Source organism: Macaca thibetana, chromosome 15 (assembly GCF_024542745.1).
Source record: "Macaca thibetana thibetana isolate TM-01 chromosome 15, ASM2454274v1, whole genome shotgun sequence".
Taxonomy (NCBI): domain Eukaryota; kingdom Metazoa; phylum Chordata; class Mammalia; order Primates; family Cercopithecidae; genus Macaca; species Macaca thibetana.
Window position 1 is genome coordinate 81,111,425 of NC_065592.1, and position 27,120 is coordinate 81,138,544.

Consider the following 27,120-nt stretch of genomic DNA (forward strand, 5'->3'; position numbering starts at 1 on the left):
GTGGAGAGAAAAGGGGAAGAGCCTGGGCGGCCGGCGGGCGGGGCCTGCAGCCTCCCCAGCCGCGGCAGCCGACGCGCAGCCGGCTCTCTCTGCGCCTCGCTCCGACTCCGGCGCGCACCAAGCGGGAACCAGCGCCCGAGCCCGGGGGGCGCCGCTGCTGCTCTTCTCTGTCCCCGGTCCCCGAACGCGCCGCGGCGAGGCTGCACCCGGCCGTGGAGCCGTTCGGAGCTGCTGGGCTTTGGCGGCCGCTCGCCGCTCCGTCTGGCCGAAGGACCGGCGGGGAAGGAAGGGGAAAGCGGGGACACACACACTCGCTGCGGCGCGCGCGCACTGCATACTCGTAGCCGCGCGCCCCCGCCAAGGCGCGTCCGAGCGAGTTTGGCCCCGCGGCTCCAGCCCCGGCACCTGCCCGCCCCCAGTGCTGCCCCCGGCCCCGGCCCCACCCGCCGCCCACTCCGCGCCGCTGCGCCTCCCGCCCCTCGCCTGCACTGCTCTCCCTTCGCCGTGGGGAAGCGGCAACGTCCCGATAACTTGCAGACTGTGGCGCAACTGGTCTTGGTAGCGGAGGCACCCGAATGCTGCCCGGGTGAGGTAAGTTTCCTGTGCGTCCCCGGCCCCTTCCACTAGACCCTTCAGAGGGGGCTCGCGCTTGGGGGCTCTGCATCTCTGCTGAAACCCGTCGGTCTCTCTACCCTTCCACTTTGCCTGTCTGCGTTGTGCTGGGGGTGACGTGGAGAGGGCGCCCGTGGCCGCCGAAGCGGGACCTTCGTTCCGCTGGGGCCACAGCTGCGCGCTCCCAGCGGGCACCCACCCGCTCCTCACCCGGATCCCCGGGGCCGCAGTGACGCTCGGAGAACACGCTGGGTTCACTTAAATAGGAGTCCTCTCCCCCTTCCAGGGGAACCTGCAGAGTTTGGCAGCTGAAGGAAAGGTCCCCCACCACCCTCCCCCGGTACGAAACAGCGGTGAACTTGTTAGGCGCCCCTGGTATCTCAAGAGGGGCTTGTGAGTTGGTGTTCTGCTCATTTCTGGCGCTGGAGCCGGATTGAACAGGTGCGGTATGGTTCCAGTCTAAATGCAGCAACAGACTTCTGCGTTTCCCAGGCTTTCTCCCCCAGCCTGGTCAACGTGACGCTTCAACATCTGGGGCAGGGGCTGGGAGTGTGGGGGCACTGGGGAGGGAGAATGCCCTGGTTTGATTTATTATGCCGGTGCCAGGAGTCGCCAGAACAGAAGACAACAAATGTCTGCTTATCTCGCATCTATGCAGATGAGTGTGTTGTCATTTCTTATCCCCTCAACCCCCAGCTCTCTTGTCTGGTGCCCAGCGTGGTTGAGTAGAAACCTGTTCCGGAGAAGTTGTTTGGGTAGATTGATGAATTCTTTCATCGAATCTACTGAAATCAGGGCTCCGAACAAGGCAGTCCTAGTTACTCTGATGCTTTTTTAAAGGGAGCGTATTGCAGACCAGAAATAACACCCACTATCACTACCTCTCTGTGACATTCTCAGATGCAGGAGGCCCTAGCTCTAAGGTGAATGATCCTTAAGGGACCGGTAGGACCTTAGAATGTGTTAATCTCGTGCAAGGAAGAAGGGGTGTCTCTGTGTCAGTACTTCTGAGTCTTGGTTTGGGGAACCCCTTTTGTCCCTCTAATGAAGCACATTCAGCCAGAGACTTCTCTCCTGTTCTGCGAAGAGGCTAAAGCGTTCCGCAGCTGTTGGAGTGGAGAAAGGCGAAAGGATTGGTTTCATTAGGACTCTAATGTGATGAAGTAGGGTAGTGGTCATGGAAGCTTTGCTAGAGCATTCCCAGCTGAAAGAAGACTGGGAAAAAAAAAACCTTAATCGGCCAAGTGTAAACCAGTGGGAGGCTGAGTGAGTTTCATGTGTGATCTCTGAGCGGAGGGAAACGGTGGGTTCTGATATGGTCCTGTGGGCAGAGACTTATGAGGACTGATGAGAAAGCTGGTGAGTTTGAGACTGATGTGTGATGACATCTTACCTGAGAAGGAAAACTGTAAAGCACTGAATGATAGAACCACATTGCATTTTTGTCCACATTAAGACTAGAGAGATTTAATAACACCTTACATTTGCATCAGTGTCTTGCAATTTGTAAATTCTTTTGAATGTTCTCACCTAATTCCAAACATTTCTGAGGGAGGCAGGGCGAAGATTATTTACCATGTAAACACAGAAGGAACGTGAGGCCCACAGATTCAGAGATTTATCAAGGTAACAAGTGCTGGTATTAGAATCACTGTTAGGTTTTCTGTCATAAACAGGTGCCTGCTCTGTACTTATATAAGGTGGTTTTTTTAATGGTAGAGGTCTTCTGCATTTATTGTGGTCTGCACAGTCTCACTGTAAATTACTGTTTACATTTTATGGATGAGGAAACTGAGGTTTAGACAAGCAGTGGGAGTTTTTCATGGATTTACATCTAATTTAGAGGAGTTTACAAGACTAGAACTTGGGTCTTCTGATATCCAGTCCATTGCTTTGTGTATTCTGCCATCATTTCAGTTCTGATAGCAATGAGGACACATCATGGAAACTGCAATACACAAGGGACTGTTCAGCATGCCCCCTGTGACCTGGGTTCTAGTTCTGGGACTGCATTTGGCTGTATGACCTGGGCCAAATCATATCACTTCCAAGTCTCAAGTGTCTCACATATAAAACAAAACGTTTGTATGAAATTGTGTTTTTTCTTTCCAACTTTAGCATTCTGTGTTGTTTAGCAATGTGTTTGTAATCCAATGGTATCATTTTCTCTAGACAAAGGACACCTTTTTACCCTATATCACCTAAGAGACCTGGCTAATTACTCTTTCAGCTTTAGTTTATCCCTTCCCACCTTTACTACATACCACGTCATCAAAGGAATGAAACGTAACAAGTGCGTTTTAGCTTAGCATCTACAGTTTATTGTTTAGTATTGCTGTTTGACTTGAAAATATTCTGAGGGGCTGAAGTACTTACTGTAAGGTACATGGCAGGGCTTACTTGAATATTCTAATTGTAAGCTCGTAACTTTTTTTTTTTTTTTTTTTTTAGCTTTTGGTTTGCGTAAAGTAAGTACTCAATAAATAACTGTTGAATTAATGAAGGAGGTGAATGAAGTCATTCATAAGGAAAACACATGCTGTAAAACATAGAAAGCATCTCACCATGTAAATTCCCCACACATAAGATAATTTGCCTATAGGCTTGTGCCTCCTGGAGCTGGCAGGTACAGAGCCCATTGTTGCTCTCTTTTCTGAATGCATTATATAGGGAAGAGCTTTTCTTTCTCCCTGTAGACAGTAGACTCATGTCATCTGTGTTATGCTCTTTTGTTTGCCTCCCCCGCCTTAGTAGTACAGCTGCTGAAAGATACATTCCTAGAAATTGGCTTGTCCCATTTTACGAAAGGGTATGTCTTGAGATGGAGAAACCATTCTGTTTTTAAAATAGGGTATTGAGTAAATTTCAGGAGACGCTAATACTGGCTCGTGGTTTCAGAGGGGGAACCTAATTAACAAAACCAACCTAGTTTCTGTTCCTTTTAACAATCTTCTCTTTCCACTCCTCCTCTTTATATACAGACAAGTAGTGTTTTTATGTTTGGAAGAATGATAATAAAGAATATAGTGATCTTAAATATGATAATGGATCTGCAATTTATGTTGGGGATTGATGTCTATCTCCTTCTGATAATTTAAATATTAATTAGTTTAGAAGTACCTTTTATGGATAAGAAAACTAAAACTTAGGTGAATTGACTTACTTATGGTCACAAAGATGATAGCAGGAGGACCAAGATCAATGTGGTATTCTTAAGAAGGTTCATATTCAAGTTTGTCCCAGAAGTTCTATGGTGAAGGTACAGTTTTGACTTTTAGAAATCATAGAGATTAACAGAAAACTTCTGTTTACTATCATTATTAGAGAGTTAGTACATTTGGAAATGGTTTAGCATTTATATGTTTAAGTTTTCTTGCCCAAGCAGATGCCATTAAACAGAATATGTTTTTTTTTTTTTTCTTTTTACTTTTTTTTTTTTGTTTTTTTGAGACAAGGTCTCACTCTGTTTCCCAGGCTGGAGTGCAGTGGCCCAACCATGGTTCACTCCAGCCTCAACCTCCCCAGGCTCAGGTAATCCTCCCACCTCAGCTTCCTGAGTAGCTGGCACAACAGGCATGCACTGTCCTGCCCAGCTAATTTTTGTATTTTTTGTAGAGACAGGGTTTCACCATGTTGCCTAGGCTGGTCTGTAACTCCTGAATGCAAGCAATCTACATGCATCAGCTTCCCAAAGTGCTGGGATTACAGGTGTGAGCCCCTGCACTCTGCCAAAAATGTTTGTTTTTATCTATTCACTATGATTCTTTTGGCTTATATACATCACCAGACTCAGAAATAATACTTTGCTCCAATCAGTGCGGGGAGAGAGGAAACTGTCTGAATAGAAACCAAAGACCTGTAATCCCATGAGAGGCCGAGGTGGGAGAATCACTTGAGCCCAGGAGTTTGAGACCAGCCTAGGCAACATATCTAGACCCCATCTATAAAAAAATAAAAATTTAGCTGGGCGTGGTGGCACGTGCCTGTGGTCCCAGCTACTTCGGAGGCTGAGGTGGGAGGATCACTGGAGCCCAGGAGTTTGAGGTTGCAGTGAGCTGTTATCGCACTACTGTACTCTAGCCTGGGTGACACAGTGAGGCCTTGTCTCAGGAAAGAAAGGAAAAGAAACACAAATGTATGCTGGTATTCTCAACTTCTCTTCCTGGTATATAAAGCCAGAAGCCAAAGGTAGCCTTGTCATGCAGCTGGTAAAGTCATAAATATGTATACATTCAATTTGCATTTGCATTTTGCTTGTACTTCTGTTAGATGGTGAGTCAGAATATTTAATATCCTGGAATTTTTTTTTCCCCTATGGCCAGAGTCTTCATTAGATTCTGTAAAACATCAAGTCCTAAATGTATTTGTTGCTGAAACATGTTCTCTTTGTATCGAGTGCATTAATGGGAGTTGGAAGGAGTCCTTCATTTTTTTTAGAAGCTGGCCGGTTAGAACTGTACATTATGTAGCTACACTGTTCATTTGTGGTCTTATCAATAGAGCAGGATGTGTTACTTTTTGCTGAGTGCCAGGAAAACCAGGGTGGGAGGAAACCTAGGCTTCTTTTTTTTTTTTCTTTTTAAAAATCAACTTTAAACTTAATTTATTGATGAAATTTTTGTGGTACTGTGTTGTGAACAATCAGCTGCTGTTGACAGAGAATTGTATTCGGTCAGGTTCCTTTTAATATATAAGATTAGGTCAGGGAAAACAGGCTTGGTTTTGTACATTCTATTCTCAATTGTATTTACTTCTGTATCGCTTCATCAGAGGTGTATAGAGGAGATGTTCACACAGGAAAACACAGGAATCCTGCCCAAACTAGATTACTCTTGAAAAGATTTGAAACAGAGTGATTGGGACAAGGTTGCATGTTCAGTAAGCTGACAGTGGTGCCTTGGTATTATCATTTTAAGTGAAAACAAACTAGCACTGGAATGAACAACATGATGTGTGTGTTCTTGTAGGAAGTCTTCTGTATTGTTTATGGGACTCAGTAAACAATGAGTATGTAATATGTTTTCGGTAATTTACATGATGGATGCACAATAAGTTCTTGAGACAAGTTTTCTCTAATATTCTTAGAAAATCAGTTGTGAAATTGCAATGAAATATAAAGCGTTGAGTGTTTGGTATTGCTCCCGTTTTTAAAATGGGTGTGTATGTCTTTCAGTGGAAGTTCAGGCAAGGGTTGGAATTGTAAGTACTAGGGGCCCAGGGATTATAATTATCTTGAATTGGAACTAAAGCTCAGACAGGACTGCAGAAGGTTCATTCAGTTTGTAAGAGAAAAGGTGATATTTAAGCCTTCGCCATTCAGTCATGCTGAGCAAGGGGTTTGTAGGGGAGGATGAAATTAGAGCGAGTCATAAAAATATGCTTTCCTTCTTTCATAGACAGACTGAAGACATGCAATGGATTCAACACGTTGCACAGTAGGTTTTTGATTTAATATACATTTTTTTTCTTTCTTTTTTAAACCATGGCCATTGTTGTGCTCTCTGGATCACTTGATCATATGTTTGGTAATAAAGTAAGGAAACAAAACAGCAACAACAACTAAAAAGCAATGCAAAGGCCTTCTTGAGGGAGTAGTAAGCACATCATAGGTGTTCAGCAAATATTTGTCAATGGAGAAGGCTAAGCATCATGTTTTATTTATATTTGTATTCTTGGAACTTGGCACTGTGCTGGCAGATGGTGAGGACTTAATAAGTGTTTACTGAACAATTTATGTATCCAAACGAATATCACTTTTCAAAATCTTGGGATGTTCCATAATTATTCTATTGATTCTGTTATTTTTCAAACCATTTTAGAAATATTAGGCAGTCTGATAGATATTAATGTTGATAGTTTTTAGTAGTTCTTTTTTTTAAAATCATAAATGGTATGTGTTCACTAGACTCCAACTTTTTTAACCAAAATGCCTAGGAATAATTTTGTATTATTTCTCTTCTTTAGGAGAAAAATAAACATTAAATATGTTCTGTTTTTCTTTGAAAGTATCCAATAAGCATAGTTTTCAAATGCCCAGAGTGGTATAATAGTGAGTTTGGTTCAGGGTACAGAGACAAGAATGGACTTTAAGCTTCTCTAAGTTAATCAGCTTAAATATCACCACCTCCTGGAGCCTTTTCTTTTCTTCCAACCTAAAGGAGACCTCCATATGTTTTGTTCACTTGTCACAGGGGATACTGATACAGTTTCGATGTTTGTCCCCTCCGAATCTCAGGTTGAAATGTGATTCCCCATGCTAGAGGTGGGGCCTGATGGAAAGAGTTTGAGTCATGTGGATGGATCCCTCATGAATGGCTTAGTACCCTCCCCGTGGTAATGAGTGAGCTCTTGCTTTATGAGTTTACATGAGATCTGGTTGTTTCAAAGCGTGTGGCATCTCCTACCCCTACCTTGCTCCCTCTCTTACACAGACTCCCCCTCACCTTCCGCCATGACTGTAAGCTTCCTGGGGCCCTCCCTCACCAGAGGCACATGCTGGCGCTGTGCCTCGTGTACAGCCTGCAGAACTGTGAGCCAAAATAAAACCTCTTTTCTTTATTAATTACGCAGCCTTAGGTATTCCTTTATGGCAATGCAAAAACAGATTAACACAGATAATTATTCATTTATGTATTTCACTTGTTTTCCTGTCACCTGTGCCCAAACTCACATTCAACCCAAGATTGTAAACTCCTTGAGGGCAGAGGCCATGGTTCATAACACTGTTTTTCTTGTGTTTGGCACATAGTAGGTCCTCAGTAAATATTTAAATGAATACATGAATAAGCCCCATCCATCCTGTCAAGATGAAGTGGGTCATCATTTAGGTTACTCAAGCTGAATCAGACTGAGAGTGACAGTGCTTACATGTTAGCTATGGCAGCTCCTTTACAATGATGACCAAACCCTTAAGGATGAGAAAACACTTGCTTACATGATAAATTCTGGCATGATTATTAAGAAAACACTGTCTATTTAAAGACTGACTTATTTCATTTACTTAGAAATGAATAGTAGTAAACAACCAGGAGGAAATTATCAAGCACAAAACAAAACGTTCCCACACTGTTAAAATGGGCTCTAAATGTACCTAAATCATAAACATATTCATTCCTAATTAAGACACTTTGGTGTTCATATACAAGGCAATTTCTATGATGCCTCACATAAAGTTGATATTTGAGTTGGTATTTATTTAAACATCAGCCACATCAACAGTCCCAATACCAAGGAAGAAGCCAAGGCAGTGACTCTCAAAGTGTAGTCCTTAGACCAACAGAGTCATCACTACCTGAGAATTTGTGAGAAATGCAGATGAGGCTGGGCGCGGTGGCTCACAGCTATAATCCCAGCACCTTGGGAGCCCAAGGCAGGTGGATCACCTGAGGTCAGGAGTTCGAGACCAGCCTGGCCAACCTTGTGAAACCCCATCTCTACCAAAAATACAAAAATTAGCCGGGCGTGGTGGCAGGTGCCTGTAGTCCCAGCTACTTGGGAGGCTGAGGCAGGAGAATCTCTTGAACCCGGGATGGGGAGGCTGCAGTGAGCCATGATCGCACCATTGCACTCCAGCCTGGGCGACAAGAGTAAAACTCTGACTCAAGAAAAAAAAAGAAAAGAAATGCAGATGAACTCTGTGGATGGATGACAGGCCTTCAGGTGATTCTGATGCATACCCAATATTGCCAGTAAATGGTAAATCTGTTGCTCCAAGTATGAGCCTCCAGAAGCGTTCAGTATTCCCAGGTAAACCCAGGGTGTGTTGCGGGAGTGCTATCTGCCTGCTCCTTCAGAAATATGAGGGGAGAAATGAAAAATTCTCCCTCTGCCAGTCTTGGCTTTTCTCAGAAGTGTGTGGATCACAGGAGAGCAAAGTATTGTGAATGGTTTGGGTATCTAGGACTTGAGATAGAATATAAAAAGGCTTTTGGTAGTCACAGAGCCTGCCAAGTGATGGGTTTTATGGGGTATAAGAAAGTGTTAATACAAACATGGTCCTGGCTGTCAAGGAGGCTGACTGTGCTGAGAGCTTACTCTGTTCCAGTCACTTTTCAAGTGCTGTTTCTTTTCATCACCATGTGCCTCCGAGGCGGGCTGCAGTATTTCTTCACTGAAGAGAAAGAAATGAAAACCTAGTCAGTTTAGTAGTAACTTGTACCGGAGCACAGAACCAGTAAGGGATGGCACGAAGGTTCTAGCCCTGGCTTTTCCAACTAGGAAGACTATACTCTTTTTCTCTGTTTCATGCTGTAGCACTTCAAAGTATAGTTTAGAAATAAGAGATTTAAAAAGGAGAACATAAGTGAATCTAAAATTTATATCTCCAAACTAAGTGTTTCTCTGAACTCCAGTTTGCATAATTGACATTACACTTGGATATGCCAAAGGTACCTCAAATTCTACATGTTCAAAACCAGAACCATGATCTTTTTCCTCCACATCTGATACTCCTATGAGGTTCCCAGCTCTCTGGTGGGCACCGCTAGTCACCAAGTAGCACGAGCAGAAACTTGGGAGCCATCCTTGGCTCCACCCTTTGCACACACTACATCTAATCCATCATCAATGTCTATTGATTTTCCTTCCTGAATATCTTCCCCATTCCATCTGCTTCTCGTCATTTGTACGGATTCTATACTAGCCCAACTTCTTGTCTCTCTGCAGGACTGAGCCAGAACCTCACTGGTCTCCTGAGTCCACTCTAGGTCTCCTAGGATCCATTACCCATATTACATATTGTAACCGGGGCACTTGTGATGGTTGGAGGACACCTGAGGCTCTGCTGGCCAGATCTCTACCTCCTGCACCTGGCCAAGCCCTCACGGAAGCACACAAATTCTGGCCCCAGGGCTCTCCACCTCAGTGGCCTTTTGAGCTCTTGGACAGCCTTCTGAGGACTTGTTTTTCCAAGTAGCTTTCTACCCTGATGTTTTTGCTCTCCTGGAGTCCAGTCAGAGGCAGGTTCATAACTACAGTGAACTACTTTTAAAGGAGCAGGTTGGATACTCCAGTGTAGCCCTAGGGACTTACCCAACCCTACCCCAAATACCAAGTTCTTAAGAGTTCTCCGGCAGTTCGCAAGTGCACTGCACTCACTCCAACAAAGAACCAAAGACTGCTCTACTTCCACAGTTGCTTATACACTGGGCCTGAGTTCCCTCAGGACCTTGCAACATCACATTTGTGGCCACCATAGCAGTGAAATTCACCACCTGTGGTCTAGGAATAAAATCTAAGCCTCTCCCAAAAGGCACCTGTCTCTGACTCTTGACTGTGGCTTATCCTGGCAGCTCTGAGGAAAAGGCCTGGGTTGCTTTGCATAACTGCCAGGATAGATAAAGAAACATGACTCAAAATCATTCTCTCTGTATTTCCTCATAACAGGAACCAGTTGACATAGGTGCAGGAAAACTTCCTGACCAAGGGATAGGGCCTGGGGCTGGGAGTGCTGGAGAGAGAGAAACACAGGGATCTGCCCCCAGACTCTTCAGTGGCCTCCCTTTGTGCCTGGAGTGAAGATCTGGGTCATTGACATGGTTCCAGGGCCCTGCACAGTCCTGATCCTGCTGCCACTCCAGTCTCAGATCCACCACTCTGCCCCTCGCTGTTTCTGAGCCATACTTGCACCCGCCAGCTTCACACCCTCTGTGCAGCATTGGCTGACCACGCTTCAAGGTTACTTTTGAAAGGAGGCCTTGGCCACCCATCCCCAGTATAGGACAGGACCAGCGGTTCGCTCTCCAGGAAGACTTCAACAGTATGATTACTTGACTCGTTCCTGCGTCCCCACCAGCTGCTAATCATCAGGGCTCATTGCATCCCCATAGTGTTGGCACATGCAGAATTGTCTTGAGTGGATAAGTAAATGAATACCAATACTTTTACCTTAAAAAAATCCTTTTTGTAAATTTCCAGTAAAGAAAGGAAATGCACAGAGATCATGAATGAACCACTTCCTATTGCTGATCCTGCCCGTGGACTTAATCTTCAACTTTCATTACCACTGCCTAATTTCACAGCTGTCATGATCCGCATTTCCATAATGGTAGCTGCAGGTATTACCCCCCCAAGGAAGGTTGCCCCAAAGGCATGATATAAAATATTTCTGGAAGAATACCTTTGATACTAGTGTCTTTGTTTGCCTCTGGGGAGGTGAATTGGCTAGCTGGGGGACATGGATGGGAGGGGAATTTTCATCCCATACTTATTTGTACCTCTGAATTTGGACCCATATGTGTGGATTACTTATTTTAAAAATTAAAATTGTAAAAGTAAAAGGAGGGAAAGCATAGCAAGAGATGTGAAGGAATGGGAATGCTTATTTAGAGGAAAGAAGATGGAGATGCAGTTGAAAGGGGGTTGTCCTAAAAAGAATTCCTGTCTTCAAGGATACGGCCAGTTACATCTGACTTGTTCTGCACATCTGTGGACAACTATCTGGCTTCAACTTAAAAGGGATGACATACCATATAACTTGACTTAAAGAGGTTTGCCTGATCTCACCCGTCACAGAATATAACATTTAATCTAAATATAAAGGCTAATAGAACGTCATTATTTAAGAGTGAAGCAGTTGTTAAAGAAGGAGTTAGTTGGAGGCTAAAGCATTCTCCTTGAAGACATACAAGTGCCCAAAAAACATGAAAAAATGCTTATCATCACTAATCACCAGAGAAGTGCAAATCAAAACCACAATGAGATACCATCGCACACCAGTAAGAATGGCTATGATTAAAAAGTCAAAAAATTACCTATGCTGGCAAGGTTCAGAGGAAAGGGAGTGCTTATGCGCGATTGGTTGGTTTGCAAATTAGTTCAGCCACTGTGGAAAACAGTTTGGAGATTTCTCAAAGAACTGAATATAGAATTATCAGTCAACCCAGCAATCCCATTACTGGATATATACCCAAAGGAAAATAAATTGTTCTATCAAAAAGACACCTGCACTCACACATTCATTGCAGCACTATTCATAATAGCAAAGACAAGGAATCAACCTAGGTGCCCATCAATGATGGATTGGATGAAGAAAATGTGGTATATATACACCATGGATTATTATGCAGCCATAAGAAAGAACAAAATCATGTTCTGTAGCAACGTGGATGCATCTGGAGGCCATTATCCTAAGTAAATTAACACAGAAGCAACCAAATACCACGTGTTCTCACTTGTAAGTGTGAGCTAACTATTGGGTACACGTGGACATAAAATTGGGAACAGTAGATACTGGGAACTCCAAAGGGGACAGGGAAGGAGGGAGGTAAGGGTTGAAAAACTACCTATTAAGTACTGTGTTCACTACTTGGGTGGTGAGTCAGTTGAAGCCCAATCCTCAACATCATGCGATATACCCAGGTAACAAACCTGCATGTGTAACCCCTGAATCTAAAATCTGAAAAAAAAAATTCTCCTTTATGATCTAGGTATTTTTAGAATAGAATAAGAGATGGGATGGTAGCATCCTATAGAAACTGGTTAATATAAGTTGGCGTAACCCAAGCTTTCATTTAATCTTTGCACATAGCTTTTCCAGTTAGTCAAACCTGAACTGTAAATAAGAGAAAAATACCAACTTGTCTTAGGTGGTTCAGGCTGCCATAACAAAGTGCCATAAACTGGGTGGTTCATAAACAAAAACAGTTTATTTCTCATAGTTCTGGAGGCTGAGAGTCCACGATCAGTTGCCAGCATGGTCAGGTTTTGGAGAGGGTTCTCTTCCAGCTTACAGATGGCCAACTTCTTGTAGTACCCTCACGTGACAGAAAGAGGGAGAAAGAGCTTTCTGGGATCTCCTTTATAAGAGCCCTAATCCCACCCCCATGACCTAATCACCTCCTAATACCATCATCTTGGGGTTAGGATTTTGACATGAAATTTGAGGGGGGCACATTCAGTTCATTGGGTAGTCCTTTGTGGCCCAGTGAGTGTGCTATAAGAAACACATCCTGTGTTGAAACCTAGTATATACATAGACATATAAATAATAAATATAACAGAAATAAAGGTTTCATGAAACAGTACTTAGCCATACCACATGAAATGTCCTCTGTTATTTTCTATTGTGTTCCCTCCCACCTCCAACTTCCACCGTACACTAGTCATGAGCCACCGAATTGACTTTATTCCCCACGGAAGGGCAGAGACCTGCAGTTTATTTAGAAAGCATGAGTGCAATCTGCCATCCCCCTGGTGCTGCCAGAGATCTGTGTCAGCCCAGAGGTGTGCATTTACCGAGGAGCCGACAGGACTCTACGTACAGTGTTCTGTCCACTCCTGTGAAACCACAGAAAGTTGTGAATTTAAAATGCCCTAAAGACTCCCCTTGCAAAGTTTTAATTTATCAAGAAGGCATAGTGAAACTTGGAGAGTAGACATATGATAGAACTTGAAGTTGGACAAAAGTGACTCAGACAGCTGCCTTGTCTGTCATACAACATAGATAAGCTTCAGTCATCAAACATGGCCTTTAAACTGGGCAATGTCTATATTTTTGCCTTTAGTGCTCACCCTAAAGTTCACTCTTAATTTATTTTAGCAAGAACCTAAATACTGTAAGGAAAACAATCTCTGACTTTAAAAATATGTGAATAATAATTTGACAGTGTAGTTTTTTTTCTTCCTGAAATTCCTTCAGACATTAAGCCTATTCATTTTCATTGGCCACTCAAGCACAAAATTAAAGGGGCTCAAAATAGGGAACTCCTGGCTATGCAGAACCTTTGGGCAGGCTGTTTTACTTCTAGAATACATTTCCTGATTGCTTGCTCCTTTAACTGCCAGCAATTATTATGGCCAAGTTTTGTATAGAAAATTTTCCCAACATTGTGTCATCTGTCCCTGATTCTTTAAAAGATTATACAGAACAGAGTGTATCTTTTATGCTACTCTAAAGTGATAGATTTAGTATTCATCAGGAATGCAAGGCTCTTTGCCTCTAAACCAAATGGCCCTACTTTGCTGTCTCCTAAAATCTTGTCTGCTTTTTCTTGATAATTTTTTTTTTGGCCTTACTTCTGTGGCTTTCAGCAGTGAGCCCCTTCACTCATTGTTGGCTATTGAAAGTCCATTGTGATTTTGGGAACCGGATAACTGTACTGTCTGAAATGTGTTTGCCAGATAGACTCATATTATCCATTGAAACTGAAATTTTAAAAAAGGATCAAAAGTAGCTTTTGAGGGAGGCTTTCAAGAGCTCTATTGGTAAAGCAAGCAAGCTTTAATTCTTTCTCGTTCACTTCATTCATTAGCCAATAGCATGTTTTCCTCTGCCCTGTTTTTGGGTTGTTCAGATAAAGTGATACCTTTTCAGGCTGTGATAGGCATGGTTTCTTTTTTCTTTCTTTTTATAACATATTGATAATGTGTTTATTATGGTCTAAAGCAAGATTTCATAGACTTTTTCATTTAAGTTAAACATAGTGGCAATTGCTGAGTATTTTGCTAACAGCTTTATTTGCAATGCTTTATGCCTTTAAAGGTTATAGATTACTGCATTTCTCTTTTACTTGGAGAAACTGCATAGCAGAGTTCCCCAGATTTTCCTGATTTCCATCTTCCATTGGAAAACAAGTTCAATATCCACAATAAAACAAGGAAGCTGAATACTGAAAAATTAACTTATTTTCAAGGAGTAGTGTGAACCAGACTATTCTTAGGTTTATGACTGCATGATATGGGAACACAAAAAAGCAGTGGTGTCATTGCTGTGTCAAGCTGTATTTAAATGATGCCCTTTTATTTTTTTCAAGATGTGTTGTTTAGACTCAGTTGTGAAGGTTATGGAAACTGGAACAAATGGGAAATCAGTCTCTCCTGCTATGGGTTAAGAGAGAAGCATGACTTTGTTTAGATTTGTTTATAGGAAACAGAATGGAAATTCAGCTTTTAAGATGTATGTACAGTTGGGCTTCATTATTTAGTTTAGCCATTTCTCGGAAACTCCCTCTCCTACATGACAATTTATAATGCAAACATGATGCATCATTTCATTTTGTGTAAACTTTATAGAAGGAATAGTCATTTCCACATGTCAGAAGACTTCTGGAAGCATTTTAGAACTGAATGCTAAGTATCCTACACATGTGCCTGGAAGCTTTAGAAATGATCAGCAGCAGCACTTTCTGGCCTTACGTTTTTGTTTGTTTCTTCATTTGTCTGCCTTCTTACTGAAACGTAAAGTTTCACAAGAGCAGGAACTTTGTTCTGTTTACTACACTATCTCCAGCACCTAGAACAGTGTCCAGCACAAAGACAGCCTGCATTATCATTGTGGAATGAACTCGTTCTTAAGCTATAAAAACAAATTCTTAAGCTGTAACTGTTTTTCCCTTGACTTCTGAGCTCCCCCTTCCTTTACAAAATTTCAGTAGCCTAGCATCTAGCCTTACCACTGCTTCAAGTTTCTTCCCTGAGGAACAGCCTTGTTTGTTGCCACGTTACAGTCTTTTTCTATCTCTTGCTTTTTTCACCTGTAACAATCTAGACCAATTTAATAAGCCCATGCCCCACGGTCTCTTCGCTACTCAGCTGATTTTTTGATCCCAACTCTTACCTCTTTGAACAAACTCTATACTTGCAGCCGTGCAGTCACCTTTTAAAAATTCAGTCCACCTCCCCTCCCAAATACTGTTTTTATCAAAGACACCCTCATTTTTTTTAACCCACTTTGAAATTTTAGCAGTCTTTTTACTTTGGTTATCTCTGTCTCCCTGCAGCTACCAATTTTTAAAAAATGTTCTCCTGTATTCTCACCTCTGTCTCCAGATATGTCTCTTACCTGGGCTGTTGTAGAAGCTTCCCAAATAACTTCCATACCTCCCTATCTACCCACTTTAAGCAATTATAATACCTGCTCCTAGAGAATGATTTTATCACGGCCATGGCAGGAAATCCTTAGATCCTTTAACATGTCTGAAATCTGAAATGCTTTGGTTTGGGTACATTCTGGCCCTAGTTGACTATTGATCATTGTCATCATCATTGTTGTCATTGTCATAGCTGTATAGCAGTGACAGCAGCTACCATTTCTTAAACTGTTACTCTATACCAGGCACAACACATATGAAGCATGACATCATAAAGCTTGTTAGTGCATTTTGGAGCTGTATAATGTGATAATGGGTAGGGTGGCTGTGCGTGGAATAAGATAGGCCTGGAGAGGTGTATCGGGCCTGACCATAGACATCTTGTCAGCTGTGCTAAGGAGTTTGAACTTTTCTTCTATAGGCCATGAGGCGACATCTAGAAGAGCTTCATGGAGAAGTGATGAGCTCATATTTTGTTTCATAATGGCAACATGAGCTACAGTTTAGGGGATGAATTAGAAGGGTAAGAGACTGGATATAGGGAGACTAATCACAGGAGAGATGAAAAGGACCTGAAGTAATGTAGTGTGGATAGGGAAGAGTGAGTAGATTTGATATTCAAGAGGGAGAATTTCTAGGACTTGATGACCACCTTTATATGAATTTTGGGGAATGGTAGTAGTAGATGATTCTCTGACTTTTGACTTGAGTGGCTGCAGAGATTGGGGAGTGATGCTCAACTGAGAGAGAATACCAGGTAGAGGTCTCATACATGTGGTGGCAGAAGCAGGAAGGCTGTGATGATGAGTCCTATTTTGAACATGCATTTGAGATACCTGGGGGCTATCCAGGTAGGGTGTGGCTGTAAGATCAGTTCACATGGAGACACTGGCTGTGTTATGGTAATATCCTCTGGGCTGTAGGAGAGCATGAGACTGAATGAGATTGAGATACAGGACATGAAGGTGGAGAGTCTAAAAAGAAGCTGTGTGTAAGTGTGCAAGAGGCCATGAAGAAGACAGTATTATGAGCTCTTGCCAGCAATTAAAGCCATGAGACTAAATGGAATGTTCCTGAAATTGTATAGTAAGAAGACAGAAGATCACTTCTTGATCTTCACTTGCAATTTCATTCCCCCATAGCGTGGCTCATTCCCTTGTTTTCTTAGTAGATCTTTTTTTTTCTCTCTGTTTAAGGAAATGGCATCAGATTTTCTTTTTTTTTTTTTTTTTTGAGACGGAGTCTCGCTCTGCCGCCCAGGCTGGAGTGCAGTGGCCTGATCTCAGCTCACTGCAAGCTCCGCCTCCCGGGTTCACGCCATTCTCCTGCCTCAGCCTCCCGAGTAGTTGGGACTACAGGCGCCCGCCACCGCGCCCGGCTAGTTTTTTGTATTTTTTAGCAGAGACGGGGTTTCACCGTGTTAGCCAGGATGGTCTCCATCTCCTGACCTCGTGATCCGCCCGTCTCGGCCTCCCAAAGTGCTGGGATTACAGGCTTGAGCCACCGCGCCCGGCCCAGATTTTCATGATAGCATGTATAGCCTATTGTTCTGGAAGGCCTCTCTGAGCCCACTGATCCCCACTCTGTCTCCCTAGAAGTGATTTCTCAGGCACACATTCTCTGTGGTCCTCTTGCTCCTGTGACTCTTTGGGAACTTTCCCTAGAGGCTTCTGTTTCATTTGTTCTACGCTTATCTCTCCAAGCAGATTCCAGTCCTGATGGCAGGGATCACATCTTTGCCTGCTTTGTCTCCCCCAACCGAAACCTAACAGCTCTTCTTTATTTTTTATTTTTATTTTGTGAGATGGAATCTCCCTCTGCCACCCAGGCTGGAGTGCAGGGGTGCAATTTTGGCTCACTGCAACCTCCATCTCCCGGGTTCAAGTGATTTTCTTGCCTCTGCCTCCTGAGTAGCTGGGATTACAGGTGCCAGCCACTGCACTGGGCTAATTTTTGTATTTTTAGTAGAGACGGGGTTTCATCATGCTGGCCATGGTTGGCCAGGCTGGTCTCGAACTTCTGACCTCAAGTGATCCGCCTGCCTCGGCCTCCCAAAGTGCTGGGATTACAGGTGTGAGCCACCGTGCCTGGCCCCTTAACAGCTCTTTCTATACTCTAGCTGCTCCTGCTACTTTTTTTTTCCCCCTTTTTCCTCTTTGGAGGCTCATTTGCTGACCATATTGTAGTTATTTTTATTTCATTTATTGTAATTATTAATTTATTAATTTTGTTTATTATGTATGTATTATTAATTTATAATTAATATATAATATATAGTTGTAGATATGTTTGGGGTACATGTGATATTTTGGTATCTGTATGCAATGTGTAATGATCAAATCAGGGTAATGAGGATATCACCTCAAACATTTTTTTTGTGTTGGGAACACTATAATTCTTCTAGCTATTTGAAATATGCAATAAATTATTAACTATAATTTCCCTACTGTACTATAAAATACTTTTTTTTTTTTTTTTTTTTTTTTTTTGAGACGGAGTCTCGCTCTGTCACCCAGGCTGGAGTGCAGTGGCCTGATCTCAGCTCACTGCAAGCTCCGCCTCCCGGGTTCACGCCATTCTCCTGCCTCAGCCTCCTGAGTAGCTGGTGTACTATAAAATACTATAACTTTTCCCATCTATCTAACTGTGTTTTTGTATCCTTAACCAATTTCTCTTCACCCCTCCTCTCCCCTACCCTTCATAGCCTCTCATAACTATCATTTTATTCTCTACGTCCATGAAATCCACTTTTTTAGCTCCCACATATGAATGAGAACATGCATATTTGTCTTTCTGTGCCTGGCTTATTTCACTTAACATAATGACTTTCAGTTTCCGCCATGTTGCTACAAATGACAGGATCTCATTCTTTTTTGTAGCTGAATAATATTCCTCTGTGTGGTGTGTACGTGTGTGTGTGTGTGAGAGAGAGAGAGAGACAGAGAGAGAGAGAGACATTTTCTTTGTGCATTCATCCACTGATGGACACTTACATTGATTCCATGTGTTGGCTATTGTGAATAAACACTGTAGTAAACAGGGGAGTGCAGATATCTCTTTGATATACTGATTTCCTTTCTTTTGGATATATACCTACAGTGGGATTGCTGATTCAAATGGTAGTTCTATTTTTTTTTTTTTTGAGGAACTTACATCTTGTTTTCTATAATGGCTGTACATCTTTACATTCCCACCAACAGTGTACAATATTGCCCTTTCTCTACATCCTCTCCAGCATTTGTTACTTTTTGATTTTTTTGGTAATAGCCATTCTTACTAGGGTGAGACGTTATCCCATTGTGGTTTTGATTTGCATTTCCCTGATGATTAGTGATGTTGAGCATTTTTTTCATATACCTGTTAGCCATTTGTATGTATTCTTTTGACAAATGTCTATTCAGGTATTTTGCCCATTTTTTAATCAAATTATTTGGTTTTTTTTTTTTCGCTATTGAATTTCTTATGTATTCTGCTTATTAATCCCTTGTCAAATGGATAAATGGATAGTTTGCAAATATTTTCTCCTGTTCTTTAGGTTGTCTCTTCACTTTGTTGATTGTTTCCTTTGCTGTGCAGGAGCTTTTCAGCTTGATGCAATCCCATTTGTCTATTAATATTTTGTTTTTGTTACCTGTGCTTTTGGGTCTTACCCAAAAAATCTTTGCCCAGACAAATATCTTATAGGATTTTCCCAATTTTTTAAGGAGTTTCATAGTTTTAGGCTTTACATTTAAGTCTTTAATGCATTTTGAGTTGATTGTTGTATATGGTGAAAGATAGGTATCTAGTTTTATTCTTCTGCATATGGATATCCAGTTTTCCCAGCACTATTTATTAAAGAGACTGTCCTTTCCCCATTGTATGTTCTTGGTGCCTTTGTTGAAAATGGGTTGGCCGCAAGTGTGTGGATTGATTTCTGGGTTCTGTATCTGTTCCATTGGTCTATGTGTCTTTTTTTTTTTTTTTTTTTTTTGCCAGTACCATGCTGTTTTGATTACTATAGCTTTGTAGTATAATTTGAGATTAGGTACTATGATGTCTTCAACTTTGTTCTTTTTGCTTAACATTTCTTTAGCTATTTTCAGTCTTTTGTGGTTTTATACAAATTTTAGCATTTTTTTTCTATTTCTGTGAAGAATATAATTGCTATTTTGGTAGAGATTGCATTGAATCTACTCTGTGTAGTGATGTACAGATTCAATTGTTAAATTGATATACAGATTTAATTGTTAAAATGATAAGCGTTTTAACAATATTCTTGCAATCCCTGAGCATGAGACATTTCATTTTTTGTGTTCTCTTCAATTTCTTTCATCAATGTTGTATAGTTTTCCTTGCAGAGACCTTTCACTTCTTTGGTTGAGTTTATTGCTAGGTATTTTTTTTTTAGTTATTGTAAGTGGGGTTACTTTCTTGATTTCTTTTTCAGATTGATCACGGTTCACATGTAAAAACTCTGCTGACTTTTGTATGTTGATTTTGAACATAACTCTTGAAAGTGGCTATGCTTGTCTTGTTCCAGATCTTAGTGGAAATGCTTTCAATTTTCCTTCTACTACTTTTTATTGCTAAATTTTTATTCTCCTCTAGAAGAATAAAGAAACAAAGTGAACAACTCAAATTTTATACAGGTTTATATCAGTTGATATACCTCAAACTAAAAGTGCCTAGTTAAAATGTGTTTGTGGCTGAATGTTCTATTTCTGACTTAAAAAAAAAAAGTGAATTAGCAAGAACATCTACCACACCCAGTGCAGAATTCTTGTCATTTGTCATTCTATTTTTTTAAACTCTAAAGAAGAATATATATTTTGGCAATTACACTACACCTATAGCTTCTCCTGAGCAGAGTTTATCTCCTGGTCTCATTGGTCAAACTTCCTGTGTTTTAAAATTGCATTTTGCATACATTTGCACATGTTGAATTTGGATGCAGTGAGAGCGCTTATCCAAGAAACATGGATTCTGTCTGACTCATCCGGCCTCTCTGCTGACACTTTGGTGAGCCCTGGTCAAGTAACTTGACCCTATTTGTGCATTTTTCTTTTTGTCATCTATGGAATGAAAATCTAGCCACTGGCTCCTGACCTCATTCAAAGACATTTTGTGAGGCCAAATAAACTGAGGACCTTTGAGGCCCTTAGAACAAAAGCATTGCACACATTAGAGAATTTATTTCATAAGAATTGCAGAAAGAGATCAGGCTCAGGGTAGCCACCATTATAGCCCATGAGTAAACAAATATGATCCAAGAGGTCCCCATAAAGGAGAATTCTCTCCCATCCCTAAGGTCAAAGGTATGAGTGGGACACTTTGCTAAAGTCTGATAAACGTTCCAGAATTTAAACATCACCTTCAGCACGGATGAGGACAGCGGCATGCTTTTAACTTTAAAAAGAGATGAACCCTGAATGTGGACGTTTATTGAAGAAAACAAAACTCATACTTACTTGTTAAAGAAAAATAATGTTAGTGAACTGTGAATAATTCGTGTGAGAGAGTCCAAACTAGGACATAATTCTCTAAGTATTGAATAAGTTTGTTGCTTATTCCATTTAGTTTGTATGGTATGTGATTGCCAACTTATATCTTCTGAGTGCCTAATGCTCTGCTTTGCATACAAAGAAGGTTAGTGTTTTATTTGGTGCTGCCCATTTAGATGTAATATGAGAAGCTCCTAGAAGTCACCTAGAAAACACTTTTAACACCTGTGGAATCTTTCAGTTCGTTTGACTTTAACTGGACGTTTCTCAAATGCTAATGAAAATCTTATTTAATAATAGAAATATTTAAATTAAAAGGGTGTAATTGGATTGTTTGTAACACAAAGAAAGGATACATGCTTGAGGTGATAGATATCCCATTTACCTTGATGTGATTATTACACATCGTATGCCTGTATCAAAATATCTCATGTGCCCCATAAATATATACACCTATGTACCAACAGAAATTACAAATTAAAAAAATTGAAATGTTTATAGTCTGATGACCTATACCAAATGACAGAGGAATCTGACTGGAATTACCTGACCAAAAATGAGGGAAACTCATAGAGTATAATACCACTGGCATAAGTGTCACAAAATTGGATCTGTAGTCATGACACTGGATTTATAATAAGAGCCCCAGAGCTTAATTCTTTAGTTAGCCTGGCAGTGAATAGAGTGGCACAATCATAATCATACAGGTGCTGTTTCTCAGTTTTCTGGTTTTAGAATCAGATTGTGGATTAAGCATGGCAGACTTGGTTATGATTGCCAGCTACAGTGCAAATGTTAGCAACAACAAAAGAAAAAGTGTAGTTGGCAGAAGGTGGGATGTGGCATCAGGGAGGAGAGGGTGCTAATATCCTCATTTCCTAAAATAGCAAGGTAAACTATAGCTGTTAAAAGTTGCTGGAATTCCACAGTGGTTGTGCCATCTTGCATTCTCGTAAGAGAGTTTCCGTTGCTGCAACTCTTTATCAACACTTGGCATGATCATTCTTTTGAATTTAGATATTCAAATAGTTGTGTCATGGTGGCTCGTTGTAGCTTTAAATTGCATTTCCCTGACTGCTGATCATATTGAGTGTCTTTTCATGTGCCTATTTGCCATTCTTAGATGGTTTTTGGTAAGGTGCTAAACTCTTGTATTGATTCTAGTAAGGTTTTGTTTTTGTTTTTGTTTTTTTGTAGCACACATAGATACTTTTTACATAGACAATCATGTCTATGAATAAAGATAGTTTTGCCTCAGAACAGATGTTGGCAAAAACAGAAATGAAGACTTTAGTACTTAACATTACAAATAAATTGAACAGAAGAATTATAAGAATATATTAAACTTCAGGAGGAGGCCAGGGCAGTGTGAGGAGAGTCCTTGAATACGAGTCAAGACTAGAGATTCAAGCATGTTATCAACAGTTGTAAAGATAACTATCAAGAAACTAAAATAAAATTTGAAGAACAGTTGCCTTGGGAGAATGGAACTAGTGGCAGGGATAGGAAAAGCAAGAGTCGATCACTCTCACGAAGTCTTCTATCTGGTTTAATTTATTGCCTTGCACATACATTTCCCTGAAAAAAGTAAATTATTGGCATATTGGTAATTAGGACATAAAGATAAAAGCAATATGAAGTAACTATAATAGGCAGAGGGTAAGACTGAATAATATAAAGAATATGGGGAAGTGGTCTATGTTTAGAGGTATATAAAGAAAGGAGGGGCCCTCAAATGACAGTCAGTGCTGATGAACACGTGACACTTAGGTTCTTGCTGCATTCTAGGTACGTTCTAAACAATAAACATATGACACTTGTTTAATAATCACAGCAACCCATGGAATAGATACTATTATCATCATTTAATAGAGGACGTAAGGAGACCTAGAAGCACGTAGTGTGTGAGAAGCCATTAGAGGGTTGAGTGAAGGGAAAGGATGTCCACCAAGAACCTCCTGCTCTGTGTCTCATGAAGAGGCAGTATTTCAAGAATACGCTTAAAGCTGTGAGAGTTTTGCTAATCAGTGAAGATATGACTAATGAGCTGCTGGGGAAGTCAAGCCTTCTGTAAGTGAAAGTGTTTGCATTCATTGTACTCATAGGTACCTTCCCTAATGGCGATTGTGAGCCAGGACATTAGTTAAATTGTGGCTACTTAGAAGTGGCAATTCATGGCACACTTACTGATTTCTTCCTATGTTTAATGACACTCATATGTTCAATCATCATTTAAAAATTATCTTTCTTCGCTCTAAAGTAATAATTGCAAGAAGTACATTAGGGTACTGATATATGGGGGTTGCATAAGGAGAAAGAAGGAATTTTGAAGAAAGGTTTAACAAGAATTTAAAATATTTAGATGAATGGAGATATTTATATCCAAATATATTCATGTTCTTATAATATCCTTCTTATAGGAACTTTTTAAATTCTTCTCCTTGAAATATATAATTTTTAAATCAATGATTATTGAAGAGTAGGAGTAAATTCTTACTTTCTGTTACCTAGGGCAAAGCATATCTTGGTTCATTTCTGGGAGATAGAAAAAAACTATAGTCTAATGGATTTTTCCGGAATAGACAAAGAAAATAATTTCTTAATATTTTCTAACTGTATTAAAACTTATATTAAAACCAATATAACTAAGATTATCTAAAAAAACCGTGAGATAGGGAACATATCTATATCTATACACATGTAAAGGTTAGTATCCAGAACATGTAAGGTATGTGTAAAATTATACAAGAACTAACCTTTATTTGGATAAATGGCCAAAGGTTAGGTACTATCATTTTTATACATGAAAAGGACCAACATAGACAAAGGTAATCATCCATAGTAACAGTAAAAGCAATACAATCTGAAGTAACTGAGACCTAAGAAATAAATGATAAGTTACAATGTTGGCATGGCTGTGTAGAATTTGATATTTGTAGATTTTTGTTAGCTTTCAAATTAGTATACTTCCTAAAGGGTACCAACAATATTTAACAAAAGCCATTTCACTGAATATACCCTTAGATCCAGTAATTTCCCTTTTCAAGGGAAAATAAGTCAAAGGAGGGAAAAAACATCTTGTTAGAACAATATTCATTATAGTCATGAAAGGCTAAAAATGACTTCAGTAACATTTGGGGAAATGATTAAACAAACCATAATAATTCATAACAATAGAATATTACTTGCAGATAGAATATTATGGAGAAGTCTGTGTGAAATTAAGTGAAAAAAGAGACAATGTTGTGAACAACTGTTTATAAGCAAGTACACTGATCAGGATGAAAAAGCATAGAATGGTTATGTACAATTTGCATTGATGATTTTGTTCACCGTTTAATTGTGTATTTGGCTGCATATGAATATGACATGAAGAACATAAGAAAATATAATTCACATAAAGGAGGTATATCATAGGATATAGAAAATAATACCGAGGGTCAACAAGATTTGGAGCACCTGATACGAACAGCCAGGAAATGGGATGCCAGTGAGGGTCTGCTCTATGCTTCCAATAAAAGTGAGGATAGAGTAATTGAAGAAGTACTCCTCAAGACTAATTGAAACTAACATTCATTTCCAAAAAGTGAGCCATGTCAGCAGATGAGATTTATTTTTGGATTAAAAAATTACTTCAAAGAAAGTTTTAGATCTGTTATCACAGCCCATATCCAATTACAACATTAAATTTTTTTTCTATATAGAAACAGATTTCTCAATTCTTAACAAATATCACACTTTAAGTAATGTCATATACAAGTAAATTCCAGAAAAGCAGAGAATTTCAGCCAACAGAAGTCACTGTAGTGGACCTTGACCTGGACTGTGTTGTGAAATAAAACTCTTGAACTTGTCACACCAAGTTGTGTTGGAATGGGACAATAAATTCCAAAGATTCTTTGAGTCCTTAAAATGGGTGGGTAGACTTTATGTATATGCTGTGTACAAATTCAAATCCACCCTAGCTGATTTTTTCCAACCTATTGGAAACAGGAAAAGGATGAATGGATTTCATGATTGTTTTGAATTTAGAATTTTGAATATAGTTATCCAATATTTCTTCTCCCCTCTTTTCATGAGAAAGGATTACCATGAAATGGGGCCAGGCAGGCCACTGGTTTCCTTGAAGTCTTAGTTGAAATCTGTTCCTTCAGTCATTAACCAGTAAACAGATATGACTTCCATCATCTTCACTGTCAAGGAAAGTTACCTTTAGCACATGCCTGTGGATGCCTTTCAATATGTGTCATAATTTGGTTTCAAGGGTCATGTGTTATGGTCAAGTGCTGCTTCAGAATCTTAGAGGCTGTTCTAGAAATCTTGATGTCTAAAGGTTGCCATATTTCAATTTAACATCAGTTTGTGAATATCTGTTGTGCCAATACGATTTTTGGTATCCCTGATGTCTGGATAGAATGTATGTATTTTGTGGGGAAAACAGAAGAGGTGAAGCTAACACTGCATTGTGTACAGTGGACAGGATCAATGATGATCCAGTTCCTTTGTCTTCCCAGCAAAGAACAGCCTCTGAAATGAGGCTAATGTTGACCACTTCCATAGATTATTGAGAGGGTTAACTGAGATAAAGGAATATGGGTGGCAGGAACTAAGTAAATGATACTTCCTTTCACTTTTTATGTGCAAAGTATTTTGAAAGGTGCGGAGGGCAAAGGGGCTAACATTTAGACTGAGTGGCTGGATGGGGAAGCAATTGCAAAAACAAATGTGTGATCCTTGCCATCAGGGAATTTGCAACAGATTGGAGGAGCAGGGCAAACACATTCAATTAGGGGAAGATAATGCAATTAACAGAAATATGGTAAAAGTACTGAATGTGGCTGGAGTTAGACAGCCTTAGGATTGCAAATTAAGCCTTTGAGGTTAGCGCATGTGATGGTTTGTATAATCCAGATTTGAAGAAAGGCTGGTGCACAGGGCAAATGCATGCTAGGAAAATACTCTGAGAGACAGTCACACACTTTAAAAAGTGATAAAATGTTGTAATTATGTTCTCTACTTTTGAAAACTGCCTCCTCTTGTTTACTTCACTGTATTTCAGGAAGCATTTTATAATAAGCAAACTGCAACCCTTTTTATAGTGTGTGTGGAAGGAGGTGTGGGAAGTGATGGCGTTGACTCTTAGCTACTTCTGGCTGACCTCTGTCTTCAAGGGATTCCTGAGTCTCCACCGAAGCACCATGGGTGGGGCTACTGCGAACTAGTCACGAGCTAGATTTGCTTGCTAGCCACTCCTGAAATTCTTATTGTGGTGCTGGAATAGGGAGGTGGAGGAAATAAGCATTTTATTTATACCTCTCCTTTGGGATTTACCACCTTTCAAGGTGTAGTTTCAGTTATTTGCAGGTGTGTCTTATCTTCCCTATTGGATTGTAAATTGCTTGAGGGAGGAAGGGTCTCTTGTTTATTTTTCAATAAACAAAATGTTGTCATAAGGAATTGGCTTTACTCCAAAGTCTTGCTGATTGAATTACATGGATCTTTTTTGTTGTTGTTTATTTAATAGCACTATTCAAGAGTGTCTGAAACTATGTCAGTATTCATTTAGTCTTTGGCATATTTGGGATTCAAAGGAAATTCATTCTCTTACCACGTCTAACTTGTACTCCCCCGGTGTTAGGGATCAACCACGGCATGTTTTAGAGTCTTCATCTATATCCCTCTGGAAATTCAGAAATTTGACCACCTACTGTTTGTGCAGAGAAGATCAGAGGAGGCACTTGTCTCACATCTGATAGCTAAACCAGACACCTGGGTCTGGTAAACAGAAGCAAGTGGAACCCAAAAGAAGACAAATTGACACATCTAACAAATGTAGGAAGGCCACTGTTTTCCCTGGGCATGGCTTTCTGGGAGAGCTCAGAGTTAAGTAGCAGTTGACATGAGAGAAATGGCAAGAACACAGTGGAGTAGAAAGGTCTGCTGTCCCTGAGGCAAAGCTGGGTAATTCTTGCTTGGAAAGAGTGGGCATTACAATTGATTACTGGCACAGTGGGCAGGCATCCATGAAAAACTCATAATCCGGTGCTGGTGATGTGGAGTCGAGGGGAGAGGGGGTTGGAGATGATGATGATGATGATGATGATGATGATGAAGATGACGACGATGATGTGGATGGAGCCTGTACCAATTTTGATGCTTTGCACATCCATTGAAGTTTGGTGCCCTCTTCCTCATAGTAGAAGGGAAAGTTATTTGAT

At 40.5% G+C, this 27,120-nt stretch overlaps 1 protein-coding gene across 4 annotated transcripts in view; it reads left to right on the forward strand.

Moving 5' to 3' along the window:
- Positions 1-451: 451 nt before the first annotated feature.
- The window catches only part of PIP5K1B (phosphatidylinositol-4-phosphate 5-kinase type 1 beta), a 306,204-nt gene continuing 279,535 nt past the window's right edge, over positions 452-27,120 (forward strand). For all 4 annotated transcript variants that reach the window (XM_050761235.1, XM_050761241.1, XM_050761234.1 and 1 more), the window contains exon 1: positions 452-591. The gene's annotated coding sequence lies outside the window, so the exon portion shown is untranslated. The remainder of the gene's footprint in view (positions 592-27,120) is intronic.